This window comes from Dermacentor andersoni, chromosome 1, assembly GCF_023375885.2.
Source record: "Dermacentor andersoni chromosome 1, qqDerAnde1_hic_scaffold, whole genome shotgun sequence".
NCBI lineage: Eukaryota > Metazoa > Arthropoda > Arachnida > Ixodida > Ixodidae > Dermacentor > Dermacentor andersoni.
This window is the reverse complement of record NC_092814.1, coordinates 230,014,008-230,028,914: the sequence shown is the minus strand read 5'-3', so window position 1 is coordinate 230,028,914 and position 14,907 is coordinate 230,014,008.

The following is a 14,907-nucleotide window of genomic DNA, read 5'->3' as shown; positions in this document are numbered from 1 at the left end:
GCGTGACTAAGTCGACTGTGTGTGGAGAACAGTGCGCGCGTCTTCGACTCTCCGTTGCTGGAGCCAAGATGAGTGCGACGAAGCAGGCTTTGTGCTTGAACCCGTCACCGCCCAGCTGATCTGCTATGAGCAGGGGAGTTGCCGCGGGAAGGTCGACGGAGACCCCTTTCCACGCGCCGTTCGAGACGCAAGACAATGGGTGACCGACCACGCTGCGTGGGCCAGCTCGGGGAATAAAGGGCACTTTTCCTGACGTGGGCCCCGAGTTCGACGAAGTCCGGCTGACCTCGGTTGGGGACCGTGAACCTCGCGCAAGGAAGTATGTGTGTGAGTGTGTGTGTGTGTGTAAACCGTCCCGCAGAGAGGCGACTTGTTTACGATGACTGGACGGCCGTTTCCGTCACCTAGGTATCGGGGGAGGACCGAGTGTTTACAAACCGCTGTTTTGCGGCTGCTCAGTGCGCTCTCTCTCAAGCAGTCATGTTAGACTGATGTACTTTTCTCTCGCAGTCATGCTAGACTGATGAACTGCATGTAGATACTGTAAATAAACCCATATTCATCGTTCTCGATGAGAAGCAGTCTTTTTCTTATCAACGTCCTCAGCGAGGATAAGTTGGACGACGGCATGGGCCAGCTACCTTCTAATTCATGCCCGACTCCAATCTTGACAACGAGTTACGAACGGTGGGATTGAGCCCCCAATCCTGACACCGTATCTTGTAACTTTCCGTTTCATTTTTATAATTTTCGCGCTTTACCGTTGACTTGGACGGCAATGCTCCACCGTTATCGGGGCCCGATCGGCTGCTCGGTGTGACAGATAATAAGAACAGAATAAAATATGCATTGTTCTAGCCTTCGTCTGAGTAGCCATAGTTAGCAGCAGGGCTTAGGCCCAAACAATGAAACGTTCCTTTCTTTCGACCACTTCCTAACCTTACGTGAGGCCTTCTTACAGAGAAGGACCGATGGAGGAAGCAAGCGTACTCTGAAAGCTCATTTTACCCGTCCTCACGTAAGGAACGGTTGGCGCACGCCTGGGTTCGAATGGATCTCTTGAAAGCTTTACGTGAACACTATTATTCAATAAAAGGCGTGGTATCGTCGTATTATTCTTAAACTGAAGTGCTAATATAGAGCCGCGTGCACGCTTTCCTCTCGTTTTGTTTCGTACACATAAAAAATTACCACATTTTAACGCGAAACTTGATGTGCTCCAGCAACGCTGGCACGCCGGCGTCGTGCAACACCTAGGAACGCCACTCATGCCGAACGTGCGACTGAAACGAACATGCCTGGCAACACGTGCCGTGCACGCGCATCTCCGCAGGCGGGCGACAGTGCGCATGCGCAAGCAAACGTCACGTGGCTAAGCAGTGAGGTGAAGCGCTCGTTCAGGGCCAGGAGCAGCGTAAGGACGCATGAAGGTAGCGGAGCTTCCTTACGCTGAGGAAGCAGCAAGAAAACCTTTTCCCAGGGCACGTTAGTAAGGAAGCTTTCAGAGTGACATAAGGTGGCCTCACCGCAATGAAGGCTTCCTTACTGAGGTAAGCAAAATTTCCCATTGTTTGGCCCTTAAAGTCTCCCTTCAGTGGAGGGGGGCCTTCATTGGGCGGTGACACCTATAGCGCGCGCGCGCGCGCGTGCACACACACACACACACACACACACACACACACACACACACACACACACATATATATATATATATATATATATATATATATATATATATATATATATATATATATATATATATATATATATATATATATATATATTATAACCCTATTATAATAAGCCAACAGACAATGAAACGAAGGAAAGCATCGATGAAATCAGCTGCTGGGGTTGAAATTGAAATATAGAAAAGAACGAAGGGGGGAAAGGCAACTGAATGCGGACGAAAAGATGACTGACTTCCGGTGGGATCCGAACCTACAACCTCCGCATTGCGCGAGCGTTGAAGTACTGATTGTGCTACGGTGACGACTATCAATTTATATATACGCGTATAATGTGAAGCACAGGATAAAAGGATTGCGGTAATAGAGGAGGCAAAAAAAGACAAAAGAGCACGTAGGGAAAAGAATTGCAGTTTCGCTCGAAAGAAGAAGCATTGATTGCGATAAGAAATTGCTAAACAGCTATAAGAAGTAAGGTCAGTAGTTTTATCGGCCGTGTAAATTCCTGTAAACGTTCGTTTATTAAATAAGCGGAAACTCGCTGTCGAAATAACGGCGTGTTGAAGCGTGGCAGCAGCGGCGAACAAACGCCTCATGCTGCCCCTAGCTTTAACGCGTCTCCGAAGCTTGAGATTATTCGACTTTCTACACTAGGCGCGCGAGACATTACTGGCAGTAAAATCACCTCCAGCGCTTGTCGAACGGGTGCCGCAGTGCTACAGTTGACCTGCTGAGGAGAGGCAGAGCCCCTCCTTAAAGAATGGACGTGGGGCCGGGGCCCCCCCGGGTCCCCCTGACTTTAGGCATGCTGTGTACCATACGCGATACCGTTGCCAAAGTAATTTCGTCCGTTTATTGGGCTCTAGCGTTAAGAGGAGTTCATAATGAACTCCGCAAAGTAGACCATGAGGCCCGTCCCCGCTATACTTATGCCGGCTGTTCTGAAATCTGTGCGTTCTCATTGTCCTGCAAGAATATTTGGAGGGGGGGGGGGCTCCCCCGGATTTCCCTCTCATTCCCCCTGACTTTAAGCGCTGGTTAGCAGTATATTTGCGTCTCACTCTGGATATTGTAGAAATGTTGATTATCGTAAAAAATGCATTACTGAAAGGGGGAAGGGGAAGACAGAAAGAACGTGTTACGCTTAGCTTGCGCATCACGTCTCTATGTTGCAGAAATGCGGTAACTTCTCACAGCATTGTAAACAAAGTTTATAATCCAACGACCATCGACCCTCTCCTCATCGCAGCATCGAACTCTTTTTACAATGCCAATAGAAAGAATAAGCGGTTCATCAAGTTTTTACAAATCAAGTATTCGTCTAGGACGATGCTATATCTGCTGTAAAAAACAGGAAATACATTTTTACGGAAGTGACGTATATTCCATACTTAAATTTGTGTTTTATAGCAGCTCTGCAAAATCCTTGTTCGCCCCTTCTTTTGGGCATTTCAGTTTAGTTGTTTAAGTAGTGTTTTATTATATTCTGGCGTGCGTATAGCTTAGACAGATAGATAGATAGATAGATAGATAGATAGATAGATAGATAGATAGATAGATAGATAGATAGATAGATAGATAGATAGATAGATAGATAGATAGATAGATAGATAGATAGATAGATAGATAGATAGATAGATAGATAGATAGATAGATAGATAGATAGATAGATAGATAGATAGATAGATAGGTGACGGACAGCGGAAAGAAAGCAAAGGAAAACGTCGTCGACGAGAGATGTTGCACAGCTCATACAAATCAGTCTTTCCTTTTATGACGAGGTTGTCCTGGAAGCAGAGCAATTATTTTCTTCTTTATAACGCTGAGAGAGAGAGAGATAGGAAGGAAGCATAGAGAGGCAGCGAGGTTAGTCAGAGGTGTTGGAATCGCACCGCTGGCCCGAGTTGTTGGGGTCTCGGTGCTGACGCCCGTTATTGCCAATGGGTCGCAAGCCCCAAGGGTAGCGTTGGCCTGGCGGCCTGGGGCACTGGAAGCATCCGAAGGTCCCGGCAAAGCATGAGAAGACTGGTAACAGAACAACTTGTTTATTCTAACATAGCAAAAGAGCGGCCGGTCAGGTCGACCGAATTGGAGAGACGGGAGAGCACGTAACTCAACAGTACAAATCGGAGCCTCTCCCTGGCGTCCGGGGGCAGCTGCTCTTATACTCCCGGCGTCGCGGTCCAAAAGGGAAGGAGGGAAGGTCACGGGATGAAGGTCACGGGACGGCGCAGCAGGAGCCCACGACGGCGCGAACTGTCGGGCCGAGAGACCTGCTGAACCGAGTGTAGTGACGCATTGCCAACCTTCACCCACACGACGGCGCGAACAGTTGAGCCGAGAGACGTCCAGGCTCCTCATTCGGGGAACTCCGCTCCCCGGCTGCCGCGCTTTGACAAGCGAGGGCACACACACACACACGCACACACGAAGACACGTGGCACTGAAACACGCCTGGACACGCTTGGCGGGTAGGCGTTGCGGCGGCGTTGGACGGGCCAAAATGTCCGCCGCTTTGAACAAAGCCCCGGCGTCCGTTGCATCCGCGCCGGCATTACCGCGTGTTGTAAGCGAAACGTAACAGAGGTAGTTCCAGTTGGCTACTCTGCACGGGAGGAAGAGGCAGGGGGATAAAAGAAGAAATAGAACGGAAGGGTAGAGAGAGACGAACAGAAACAAACGCGTACACACATAAAGACCACCACGGCGTCAACACGTCGTGAAAAAGACCACGCTGTACCGTTTGTGGCTAGGCGTCGCATTTACACACTCTTATGCCTTCCTTATTAGAATGACCAACAAAGGACAAGGAAAGAGGTTATAGTGAAGGAGAACTATTTACATATGTACAACATAGCGACTAGGTAAATACGAGTATGTCCATAGTTCTCTTGGGTCTGAATTCCTCGAGAGAGTTTGTCACCCGGCCCCGCAGACCATAGACAGACGGCCTCTATATAACCAATGTACAGTCAAATGCACGATGCACAAAATCATCATTCATACGACAAGTTAGGCCAGGCCTTATGATGTTATTTTTCTGGTTTTTTATTTACAGTGGTCACAAAACTATTGCATTTCTAGCGCGAGGTTCGTGCCGGCTCTTCACCGATACGCTTTTCTCGCCAAGAGAATGCCAAATGGTGGAAGCACTCTCGAGTGCCCCCCCGAAAAGGGGGCCGAGGGTCGCCCCACGAGCGGAAGAGGGGCACGCCCGCGCAGCGCCTCGGTCGCCGCACACGACCGGTGCCGCGGGGCGCGGCGGCCGCGTGTGTGGTCCTCGCAGTCAACCGCGGCGGTCAGCGGCGGCCGGCCGGCCCCTGATGAATGGGGCGCACTGCGAACCGTGCTTCTGCTGCCCATTATGACTCTCGCGCCGCTCGGTGTGCGTGATAGATTTTTATCCCCGAAGCGGTGGAAGAAGACTTGCGCCTCGTGGTATTGCTTCCTCCTCTTTCCACGCGCGCAGCTTCATCACTCAAGGTTTGGCGAGTAACTATGGCGAGGGGAAGGCTTAAACGTCGAAAGCTGCTTCTGCGGCCTGTTCGTTCAACGTGCAGTCAGAGGGCTCTTTTGCGGTTCGCGTCCGTCGTTGTGCGCAGCAGGCAGAAAGCCTGGCGGAACACAGCGGACTCCAGGCCCGTGTAACTACTTTGCGGATTCAGTTCCTGCGCTGTGCCTCTGATATCTCTCTCTATCTATCAATTTATCTTTTTCAGAAAAGCCCAGTAAGGCTCACCTTTAACTCTCGCTGGTTCTAGCCAAAGGAGGCTGGGGTTGCGGCGCTGCAAACCATAGCTTCTTTCCCCGCAGGTGCTCATCGACTGCGCTGCACGCAACTAATGAGCGGGGACTGTTCAGCAGCAGCGACAGCAGTCCTATTCTGAACCCTTACCAGTCCATCTTTTCTTTTTCGCTCCAAAGTGCGTAAGCGGCTCTGGATGACCACACGGATGGGTGCTCGGATGAGGTCGGCCCCAGCGCCGACCAACTGAGAGCACTCGCCCTGACCTCTGCGCACCGGCGGCTTCGCCCTCTTCCTGGCGGGTCAGTCTGTCTTCCAGGGCGCAAGGAAAGCGTTGTTCCTCTTCGCTCTTCTCCGAGAGACTGATGACAGCTCCGAACGAAGCCGCGGGCGTGAGGTCCGAGGCGTCTCTCTCTAGGAGCTCGTGTGGCGTAATGGATCCCCCGGGTGATGAATAAGGCACCCGATTCGTGGTATCTCGACGTGTACACGAGCGCTGCTTTCGTTTACCGCTGTGCCGAGGACGTTGATTGGTGTTTCTCTATTGCGGCGAGCAGGTTGTCCGTTGCCCAACACTCTTCGGAAGAAAGGAGGAAAACGAAGTGTTCTGAATTGGTTTGCGCTACTTGCCCGTCACGTTCGGAGGGAACAGCACGCGCGCAACTAAAGGCGTCCGCGAATCAGCGCTAATTGTCTTACGACTGTGTGTTACGCAATGTTCGCAAGGCTGTGGCTGCATTTTGTTTGCTATTCTTTAGTCCTCTTCATTTCAGTATTGTTTTCTGTTTATTGTTATTGCAGTGTACGAGTAATTTAACGGAAAAAGGTGTTGCCGGCATCGCCCAAGTACGAATATTCATTTAACGGAAAACCACAATTAAAGAAAATTGTATCATTGAGTCATCTACTAGCAGTGTCTCCTCATTTCTCGAAACGCTTCTCTCTCAATAATTTGTATACGATAGCCAAGGCAAAACCCAATGGCAAATTATGTTTCGAACGATAAAAACTGGCGAGCCCTACTTATTTGTATGCGAGTAAGGCGGCATCGCCGGCAGGAATTTGATCACGATTGTACAACATTTTAGGCTTTCAAGTCCGGGGTTACATCGAAAGTCACGTTTTATTAGCATGGCATGCAAGATTAGCGTAACTATATGCCTGCACGTGTTAATCCTAATAGCTCCTAGCGGGTACGCATTGAATGTTCACTATTCAGATCGCCATGTTCGCCCCAAGCGAGGTTTTATTTCGGTGTACGTGTATAATACATATGAAGGGAAGTATGTGAGCTTTCTTGACCTCTTTGATGTAGTGAGCGAGAATAACTTGCTTTCCAAATAACACGAAGCCGAAACCTCAGCCAGGTCAGTTCCGTATAAAAAGCAAATGACATTTGACGTAAGTACAAAGTCCAACAGATGGGGACTGTTCTTGACGATAATGTGGCGCGTGGAAAAACATTCAGCAGTGATATTAGCTTGAACACGGCACTTTCATAGAAAGCCACAGCAAGAACCTCTGGTATTCAATATATGAAGTACAGAAATCGTGATAAGAAACGTCACAAGAAAAATAGAAAGCAAGAAAGCGTGCCAACCGAAGCAGCTTAACATAAAAGCGCAGTGATTTGTGGTGGGTGTTTTCTACAATCATTCTTGCAACTTTGATTTTATTTTAATCTAAATCAGATGCAACTTCCTTTTCTCTTTTCATTTGTTCGCTGCCATATAAGAACGAAGAAAAAAAATGTCGCATCTGCTCATGAGCACAAGTGGTACTTTCCTCTGGGATTAATCAAATCACATGTAACAAAATACCTACGTTAACTGAAAGTAAGCAATTCATTCATTTTAATTAGTGAAAGAACGCCTTCATCAGACTTTTGTTCAAAGCGCTCAATGAACACTTCGATGACTGAGACAGAAGCAACTCGGAAGGAGGAGCGAACATAAGAGTGCAACAACTGTCGTCACGCCAACGCCACTTTACTAATCTACCCGATGCTCGTGCGTTTTATTGCGATAGCAAATATAAGGACGCTCAGCAGGCGCATTTTTTGCCATTGTCGTCGCCGTCGCCGTGACGTTCCACATAAAATCCAAGGGGGTTTACACCGTCGCCGCGTGCCGTATGCTGTATGTGCGAATGAAAGCGTGCGAGGGTGGGCCGACAATCGCGGTTCAATCTCGCGCGGCAAGGGAGGAAAGTGAGGAGGAAGCGCGCCGTCTTCTGTCGCGCGCCAGTCACCGTGGGGGAGGCGTGTACGGCAGCAACTGTACTTCGGCAGCAACGGTGTACGGCGCGGCCGCGCGTGGTCGCACGGGCTTTACCTTGAAAGCGATCTCCTGGGGTCGGGTGGGGGGGAGGAGGGCGGAGTCTAGGTGGGCCGACGTCTTGTAGCTTTGCGTGAGCTGTATTGCTGTTGTTGCCGGTGGTGTTGCAGCAGGCGGGGTTAGCCTGCACTCTTAAAACAGTTGCACCCTTTGGGGTGTATATTTGTCACCCAACGATGCTTGCGTTTTCTTTCCTCTCGAGAATTCTGTGTCATATTGATAACGCGCAATCCTATCGTGACTTGGAAGTACAGGGCTCGCAGCCTTAAAGAAAGGAAATGCGGGCAAGACAGATGACGATTATCGTTGTGGGACAAGATAAGCCCCAAAAGGTGCAAACTGTTCTAAGAGTGTGGCACACATTGCTAGATAATCTTCTGCCTGAGCCTCCTATGAGTTGAGATCAGGTTAAAGGGTTAACAGCGCGCACAGACGGGTTCAGAGCGAGGAACAACAAGACACAGCGCTAATGATAATCATGCTAATGATCATCATTAGCATGATTAGCATGAATTACGCGTGCGATCAAGCATTGCACACGTAATGCGACGACGTGGGATCGTTCCCCACCTGCGGCAAGTTGTTTGTTCATCCATTTTCATTGTCATTAGTTTGTCATTTCTTTAATTCAATTAGCAAGCACAGGTAATTTCCCGTATGTTGTCCTTGGCGTCTTTGCTTGTTGACTTCTCAAGATATGATTATTTTTAAGCGATTCTCGAGCCACCTTCACAATACTAAAAGGCACAGACAGAAATGCGTTGAATGCATGTTTGGTGTATACAACTCTGGAGAAGCATAGAAAAGCCAGTTCAAGAAATCACATTGTAACGTATTAGCGGATGCCAGTACAGTGCAATATTCCTGGAAACCCTGCAGTGGACGCCGCTCCAAAACAGGTGCACGCAAATGATGATACAATAAATCTCCCTCTTAAATCTATGAAATGCGCCTGTTGCTGAGACAGATACTCTGTCGACTTAGTGCAAACGCCTGGTTCGATTAGAAATCGAAGCGCTCTGAGTTATTCTTCATAGACCCTAACAATAATTTGTCAATTCCGCCAAATTTGAACGACAATAAAATTTTGCAATTTAACCGCACCATTTGCGTTTTGGCGCAACAATTACAAGTAGTGATCTTGAATTGTAGCGCGAAGTGACACATACAGAGACTAGAAGCAGACAAGAGGAACATTCGTCTTGTCTGTTGTTCGCGCTACAATTCAAGATCATGTTACCGTACCAACTCGCCCAACTTTCTATCCTTTTGAATTACAAGTCACATTTTGCACAGGATTCTGCACAGGACAGTGACCACGCTGACGAAGGCATACAACACCTCGAGTGACCGCGACACGATACCGCGAGGTGAAGACTCAGGGCAGACTTAATGTTGCTATACCGTATAGACCAGTCACTCTGAAAAAGATACCATGGCCAACAATGGGGCGACATATAACAGCACTGTGGCTTTTAAAAACTTTTTTCAAAGAGAGAGAGAGAGCGAGAGAGAGAAATAGAAGACAAGAAACACAGAGAGCTTAACCAGACGCACGTCCGGTTTGCTACTCTGCACTGGGGGAAGGGGGTATGAAGAGAGAGAAAGCGCACAGTGTCGCAAAAATATTAGGCTCATACTAAACGTTCCTGGTTGACCCCACCATTAAATTTTTCTTTACGTACCACAGGTCGTATAAGTGTAGTTCACGCATCCTTTCGTTATATGTTGTTATGCTTCCTGTTATGTAGATATGCGTAGATTCGTCAGCCGTCTCGTCTGGGATGCTCTCAACTTATGTGCGTGTTTCCGGACTCTTTTGTGCACTTTCACTTGTTTACAGAACTGAATGAATGCGTGTGTGTGTGTGTCTGTAAGCGTAGGTCCCCTACTCTCTTCGGTGCCTTCCTTTCTCGTGCGCGACACTTTGTGAATTGTTTGGGAAATTTGAACATCTGCAATGCTTTTCAGTTTTTCTTGCGCCCTCAGTTTCTGCTCGTCCTGCATATATATATATATATATATATATATGTAGCGGGCGCCAGTAAGGGCACAAACCTCTCCTTTTATTTCATATTAATAAATCTAACGAAAGAAAATCAGCGTACAGATAGGAAACCGGCTCGGCTTTGCATAAGCGTGTGTATACTATAGACGATCTCTGGTTATCATAATAACTTGGTAATCATAAGAACTTCCATGCCGCCTACTTAACACAATGAGCAAGATAATAAAAAAAAAGAGAGAGAGAGAGAGAGAGGTGGTTTGGGGGGTTGACGTTCATAAACTGCACAGTGGGTAACGAGGGACGGCGTATAGTGGAGGGCTCCGGATTAATTTTGACCACCTAGAGTTCCAATCCTTAAATATAAGTGAACGGGAGGTCCTGCAGTCCGCCCCCATTGAAGTGCGGCAGCCGCAGCTGGGAATCAAAATCGCGACCTCGTGGACACCAGCAGAAAACCATAGCCGCAGAGGTACTGCGGCTGGTAGACGGTTTTCCAGAAGGAAGAACTCTAGTAAAACCGTGGCCGTCATGTAGATTCATAAGTACGCTGACTGCTGCAGATATCTATTGGTTGTTGAATATCGCTGCATACATTAAGTAAAAGTACTCATCCTTGCACTTAAAGCGGCCGCGGGGACGAAATTACTCGGGGCGGTAGCAACAAACCACGCTTCTCTTAAACAACAACAACGACGACGACAACAACAACAACAACAACAACAACAAAAAAGTCTTCAAGCCAACACCACGCTTAAACGTTGCATGTAAACATGGAAAAAAACAACTCTACCGAATTCAACTAGTAACAAAAAAAAATATTTGCGCAATTTACCACACAAGTGTTAATTATGAAACGTACAGAGTATGAAAGGTGCTAATGCGAAACCACTAGGCGCTGACATCGCTTTGTGTTTACAGGGTCCATTATGAAAGTAATGCGCATTTTCTGGGCAAAATAGATTTATTGACCGCACCTGTATAAATGGTTAAAATTCTTCAAAATACTTTCCCCTGCATCAATACACTTGCGGAGGTGTGTCTGCCACGCCTCGAAGGCACCTTGAAAGTCCTCAACGGGCATGTCTCTCAGGAACGCTGTAACATACTTTTGGACGTTTTCCGCGGTCTCCCAATGCTTTCCTTTCTGCACTCTCTTCGGTCGGGGAAAAAAAAAAAGGTCGCACGGAGCTAAGTCGGGACTGTAAGGGGGATGCGGGGACCATCACACGGGGTGTTGCTCCGGGCTAGGAAGTTGGTAACGATGAAAGACGTGTGGCTGAGGGCATTGTCATGGTGGAGCTTGACCGTGTCTTTGATGTCAGACCTCACGCACGCGACCCGGCGTTTCAATCCCTTGAGCACCTCCAGGTAAAAGGCTGAGTTGACAGTTTCTCCCTGCGGTACAAACTCAACATGCACGATTCCTCGGGCGTCAAGGAAGACAATGAGCATCGTTTTGATGCGAGACTTGATCATTCGCGCTTTCTTGGGGTTGGGGAATGATTCTGTGTGCCACGCGCTGCTTTGCCTTTTCGATTCTGGGTCGTACTCGAACATCCACGATTCGTCTCCGGTTACGACAGAGTTAAGAAAGTCCCGCTCATTTTGAATCAAATTCAACCATTCTTGACAGCGCAAAGCTCAAAGTTCTTTCTGATCTTCCATCACTTTCGGCACAAGCTTCGTGCAGACCTTGAGCGTTTGCAGATCCTTCGTCACTATGCCATGTACCGCAAATGTGGACATGTGCAGGACAGAACCCTCGCCACAGTTCCCGACCGGTTTTACCGCGCGGCCATAGATATTCGTGTCATAATAAAATCATGCGCATTAATTTCATAATGGACCCTGTATATTGTAACGGCCGATTAATTGAGAGAGAGGCTCTGTAATGAAAACTGGAGAGGTTTGCCTGGCGGCACGACCAGCACGGTCCTCCAGGTGAATGCGATGATCAATGAAATGATATGCACAGAGCTTACGGCAAACACATAACACACGCACACAAACGCACAAACACACACAACGCAGAGCATGCAGAATTAGAGTATCTCGTTGAGACCAGTGACTCGCCAAATGATTAAAAACGACTCTGTAGCGCGGGATGCGCAGGTGGCATGCACTAGTCCATGGTACAAGTATACCATGCGATTCCTGATGTACATTCAGTGCTGATATAGAACGGACCTTTGGATCGTGAAAAGGCTGCAGTTGCAGCTTAAGTAGGCTATTTCATCTCGTACATTGCGCGTAGGGCACTGGAGATTTATTGATTGGTTCGAAGACATTCAGATGAAATTGGCCCTAGTGCAGCTATTGAGAGCCAAAGGGAGCATCGCGATAGGAAACAATTATATATTCATACATTTGTTTATTATTCCTTCACTTATTTGGTTGAAAATACATGGTTGTCGTGCTGCTGGACACGAAAGACGACATGAACACTCACCCAACTATAGCCCCTGTAGCAGGGGCGTAGCCGGGGGGGGGGGGGGGGCTTATGGCGCTTCAACCCCCCCCCCCCAAAATTTGTTCGTGTTGCCCATGCACCGCCGACCAAAGCAACCCCCGGCGCAGGAAATCATTCTGGATTTTGTCTAGAACGTCTTTTTCACGCTCGAAAAGCCATTTCACCGCGAAAATTGCGAACTCGGGCTGGATTTCGCGGCTACGCCCATGCACCGCGAATCACATAACGCAAGCAGCCCCATCCGAGCACAAAGTTTCAAGGACGTTTTGATGGCGAACGGGCTCGCCGCGACATCTCGTGGAGGCCGCGGAATCTACACTCTATCATGGAATCTACGGAGCGCGTAAATGTCAATTCCGAAACTTTATGGGTATAAAGTACTCATAAACTTTTATGTGAAAGGTGCATTGAAATTTCCAAACGTGTGCTTTAGATTTTCAATTGCGGAACTTTGTAAGTTTAATGTTCCCATAAATATTTGACGCCAACGGTGAATTAACTTTTCCAAAGTCGTACATCGGGCCATACAAAGAGACAAGCCAAATCAACACACTATCAGGGTTGACAAAGCCCGCAGCGAGGCCCGATGAGACGAGAAGCGTTGTGGGGGTTCATTCGTGCCGTCGTGTCAAATAAAAAATATCAACATTTTTTTTCACCTGCGCCAAAGCATCCAGTCTAGACACTAATGCCAGCCAAGGTAACTACGTTCTTATTTATTTTTTCTACTTTGACTTTTAATCGCGAGGGCACATTGAGCCCCTTCAATTTTTTGTTCTCGCTCCCCTACCCGGGGGCTGCCAGAGCCAACCAGAGCGCATGCGTTTTTTTCGTGTGGCCCCGACCACCGCGCGGCGCACTTCGGTGCGCGTTCGGTTTTCTCTGGCCGAGTGCATTTTCGCCTGGCAGAGTTTTGGACGCTTTGTGGCTAGCAGACGAGAAAAAGAAACAATAGTCGCTCGCCGCCATCACTGTGCGTAATCGACGGATTGCACCACGTTCGCTTGAGCGCAACCTCTCCAGAAAGTCTTGTCTCGCCGGTGTAGGATACCGAGCAGTATGCGCATGGTTCTTGGTGGACCAAGCGTCTCGTGCTTTCTTCGATATTCCTTTAATAGCCACATTAGTTGCCCAGAGTAGGCATTCGATTGTTACCAACCTACTTTCCTTTGCGTGTTTTTTTCATTACGGTTCCCCCGCCCCACAATAGCAACAAAACAAGAAGAACGTTGCGGGGCAACGAATTGTCGCATGGTGAAAGTTCTATTTTGTCACTTCCTTTGCGGAAAGTAATGGGCCATGGGACGCTTCAGCTGCCGAATACTCTTATTATATTATTGGGATAGCAATTATATGGAGACTCTAGGCGCATTCCTGCCGTCGTTCTCATGTGCCACATAAAGTCCAAGGGGGCGATAACATCGTGACCGCGCGCCGCATGCTGTATGTGCGAGTGAAAGCGTGTGGAGGGGGGGGGGGGGGAAATGGGTGAGCCGACGATGGTGGCTCAGTTTTGAGTGCGCAAAGGAGAAATGCGGGGAGCAAGCGCGCCGCCTTCCGTCGCGCGCGTTACATCGGGGGGAGTGGATGGAATTGGGGCGGGATCTAGGATTCTGTGAATCTGTGATTGCGCAACATGTTTATTTGCCTTGTTTGACCCATTAATACCGTGACTTTTTCTTAGATAAGTAGATTTATTGGAGACTTATACGTATGTTTAGATATCTTGTTGCGAAGTTTTGTGTATACGTGCAGTGAACTTTGTTTCCAGTGGCAATCTTTTGCCCTTTATCAAGCTGTATCTTCGCATTTGTATATTCCATTGTATCTTCGCATTTCTAATGTACGAGGGGGAGCCAAGTGAAAGTGAGCCTACCCACCCCGCGCAATTATGGTTCTGTTAATTATCTGCAAGGCCTGCGCGTAGCACGCAGGCATCTCTCATTTACAAAAGTGGCACGCAGGTGTGAAGATGTATGTTCTTTAATGCGCTCATATACTTGGTTGAACATTGTTGCGTGACGTAATGGACGCTCCAGATGTTGAGCAGCGTGGTGCCGTAAGGTTCTTGACAGCTGAAGGTGTTTCCCAAAAAGAAATTGGTCACCGTATGGCTGCCGTGTACATTGAACATCACATTTCATTGGCCACCCTGAAGCGTTAGAACAAACGCTTCAAAAAAGGACGTGACAGTTGCAAAGACGATCCCAGACCGGGCCAAAGCCATCGTGCAGTCACCCCTAACAAAATTACGAAGGTTGATGAGCTGATGACACAATAACGGAGAATAAGCATTGATGAACTGGCAGAGTGTGAACCTCAGTCACGGTTTAGTTCACCGTCACCGTTCACGCCATAATTCATGAACATCTCGGTTATCGGCTCTTGTGTGCGCAATGGATGCCCAAGATTTTAAACCACCGCCAGAATACGGAGAAGTTCGGCACTGCCTTTACTCATCTGATCCGGTATCACAATAAGGGTGACGATTTCCTGTCTGCAATTGTGATCGGGGGACGAACCATGGTGCCACTACTAAGAGCCTGAAACACGAAGGCACAGCTTACAATGGAAACATTCGAATTCACCACCCCCAAAGAAAGCAAAGGCCATCATTTCCGTCGGAAAGGTGTTGTTGACTTTTATTTTTCGATCAGCAG